Below are 3,665 nucleotides of genomic sequence, written 5' to 3'. Positions count from 1 at the left end.
GTTAGGGTTAGGGTTAGGGTACTGCTTATGGTAAAGTTTCGGATACGGGTTCGGGAATGGCGTAGGGTATGGGTTAGGGTTAGTTTTAGGGTTAGGGTTCGGTTTAGGTTACGGTTTAGGATTGGGGTACATGTTAGGGTTAGTGTAGGGGTTAGGGTTAGGGTATGAGGTAGGGTTAGGGTATTTATTAAACCTATCCCAATCTCTAGATACCAATTAGCATGTAAAGGAATATTATTTGGGGTCCAGCCATGGTGAATAGTTTACACACTAGGGTAACATAAGGAACACACCTATTATAAAGAAATGACACTAGGATTCTCTTTTTAACCTGTACCTTAAAACACTAGTGCTTAGTAAATCTAATGGAGGTAGAAGCAGTCAAGGGTAGCTTAGAGTTAGCGTTAGGGTTAGGGTATGGCTTAAGGTACGGGTTCGGGTATGGCTTAGGTTTTGTGTTAGGGTTAGGATTAGGGTTAGTTTTAGGGTTAGGGCTCTGTTTAGGGTACGTGTTTGGATTAGGGTACGTTTTAGGGTTAGGTTAGGGGATAGCGTTAGGGTACGCGTTAAGGTTAGGTTATTTATTAAACCTATCCCACTCTCTAGATACCACTTAGCACATAAAGGAATATTATTTTGGGTCCAGTCATGGAGAAGAGTGTAGACATTAGGATAAGATAAGGAACTCACCCATAATAAAGAAATCACATTGGGATTCTCTTTTTAATCTGTTCCTTAAAACACTAGTGTTTAGGAAATCTATTGGAGGCAGAAGCAGTCAAGGGTACCTTCGGGTTAGTGTTAGGGTTAGGGTTAGTGTTAGGGTACGGCTTAGGGTACGGATTCGAGTATGGGTTCGAGTATAGGTTAGGGTTAGGTTTAGGGTTAGTTTTAGGGTTAGGGCTCGGTTTAGGGTACGGATTAGGATTAGTGTACGTGTTAGGGTAGGGGTTAGGGTTAGGGTACGCATTAGGTTTAGGGTATTATTAAACCTATCCCACTCTCTAGATACCACTTAGAACGTAAAAGAGTATTATTTGGAATCCAGCCATGGAAAAGAGTTTAGACACTAGGATAGGATAAGGAACGCACACATTATAAAGAAATCACATTAGGATTCTCTTTTTAATCTGTTCCTTAAAACACTAGTGCTAAGGAAATCTATTGGAGGCAGAAGCATTCAAGGGTACCTTAGGGTTAGGGTTAGGGTTAGTGTACGGCTTATGGTACGGGTTCGGTTACGGGTTCGGTTACGGCGTAGGGTATGGTTTAGGGTTAGTTTTAGGGTTAGTTTTAGGGTTAGGGCTCGGTTTAGGGTACAGGTTAGGATTAGTTTACGTGTTAGGGTAATGGTGGGGGATAGGGTTAGGGTACGCGTTAGGGTTAGGGTATTTATTAAACCTATCCCACTCTCTAGATACCACTTAGCACGTAAAGAATATTATTTGGGGTTTAGCCATGTAGAAGAGTTTAGACATTAGGATAAGATAAGGAACACACCCATTATAAAGAAATCACATTAGGATTCTCTTTTTAACCTGTTCCTTAAAACACTAGTGCTTAGGAAATCTATTGGAGGCAGAAGGAGTCAAGGGTAGCTTCGGGTTATGGTTAGTGTTAGGGTTAGTGTTAGTGTACGGCTTAGGGTACGGATTCGGGTACGGATTCGCGTACGGCGTAGGGTATGGGTTAGGGTTAGGGTTAGTTTTAGGGTTAGGGCATGGTTTAGGGTACGGGTTAAGATTAGTTTACGTGTTAGGGTTAGGATATTGGTTAGGGTTAGGGTACTCGTTAGGATTAGGGTATTTATTAAACATATTCCACTCTCTAGATACCACTTAGAACGTAAAGGAATATTATTTGGAATCCAGCCTTGGAGAAGAGTTTAGGCACTAGGATAACATCAGGAACACAGCCATTATAAAGACGTCACATTAGGATTTTCTTTTTAACCTGTTCCTTAAAACACTAGTGCTTAGGAAATCTATTGGAAGCAGAAGCAGTCAAGGGTAGCTTAGGGTTAGGGTTAAGGTACTGCTTATGGTAAGGTTTCGGGTTCGGGTTCGGGTAAGGCGTAGGGTATGGTTTAGGTTTAGAGTTAGGGTTAGTTTTAGGGTTAGGGATCGGTTTAAATTACGGGTTAGGATTGGCGTACGTGTTAGGGTTAGGGTAGGGGTAGGGTTAGGGTATGCGTTAGGGTTAGGGTATTTATTAAACTTATCCCAATCTCTAGATACCACGTAGCACGTAAAGGAATATTATTTGGGGTCTAGCCATGGAGAATAGTTTACACACTATGATAACATAAGGAACACACCTATTATAAAGAAATGACATTAGGATTCTCTTTATAACCTGTTCCTTAAAACACTAGTGCTTAGGAAATCTAATGGAGGTAGAAGCAGTCAAGGGTAGCTTAGGGTTAGCGTTAGGGTTAGGGTACGGCTTAGGGTACGGGTTCGGGTATGGCTTAGGTTTTGTGTTGTGGTTAGGATTAGGGTTGGTTTTAGGGTTAGGGCTTGGTTTAGGGTACGTGTTAGGATTAGGGTACGTGTTTGGGTTATGGTAGGGGATAGGATTAGGGTACACGTTAGGGTTAGGGTATTTATTAAACCTATCGCACTCTCTAGATACCACTTAGCATGTAAAGGAATATTATTTGGGTGCAGCCAAGGAGAAGAGTTTAGACACTAGGATAAAATAAGGAACACACCCATTATAAAGAAATCACATTAGGATTCTCTTTTTAACCTGTTCCTTAAAACACTAGTGCTTAGGAAATCTATTGGAGGCAGAAGCAGTCAAGGGTACCTTAGGGTTAGGGTTAGGCTTAGGGTACGGCTTATGGTTCTTGTTCGGTTACGGGTTCGGGTACGTCGTAGGGTATGGTTTAGGGTTAGGGTTCGGGTTAATTTTAGGGTTAGGGCTCGGTTTATGGTACAGGTTAGGATTAGGGTACGTGTTAGAGTAACGGTAAGGGATAGGGTTAGGGTACGTGTTAGGGTTAGGGTATTTATTAAACCTATCCCACTCTCTAGATACCACTTAGCACATAAAGAATATTATTTGGCGTTCAGCCATGTAGAAGAGTTTAGACATTAGGATGAGATAAGGAACACACCCAGTATAAAGAAATCACATTAGGATCCTCTTTTTAACGTGTTCCTTAAAACACTAGTGCTTAGGACTCTATTGGTGTCAGAAGCAGTCAAGGGTAGCTTAGGTATAGGGTTACGGTTACGGTACGGCTTAGGGTACGGTTTCGGGTACGGCGTAGAGTATGGGTTAGGGTTAGGGTTAGGGTACGCGTAAAGGTTAGGTTATTTATTAAACCTATCCCACTCTCTAGATACCACTTAGCACATAAAGGAATATTATTTTGGGTCCAGCCATGGAGAAGAGTTTAGACACTAGGATAAGATAAGGAACACACCCATTATAAAGAAATCACATTGGGATTCTCTTTTTAATCTGTTCCTTAAACACTCGTGTTTAGGAAATGTATTGGAGGCAGAAGCAGTCCAGGATAGCTTAGGGTTAGGGTTAGGGTTAGGGTTAGTGTTAGGGTACGGCTTAGGGTACGTGTTCGGGTACGGTGTAGGGTATGGTTTAGGCTTAGGGTTAGGGTTAGTTTTAGGGTTAGGGCTCGGTTTAGGGTACGGGTT

The sequence above is a fragment of the Eschrichtius robustus genome, chromosome 5 (assembly GCF_028021215.1).
Source record: "Eschrichtius robustus isolate mEscRob2 chromosome 5, mEscRob2.pri, whole genome shotgun sequence".
In the NCBI taxonomy this organism is placed as follows: domain Eukaryota; kingdom Metazoa; phylum Chordata; class Mammalia; order Artiodactyla; family Eschrichtiidae; genus Eschrichtius; species Eschrichtius robustus.
Note: the sequence above shows the minus strand (reverse complement) of the source record.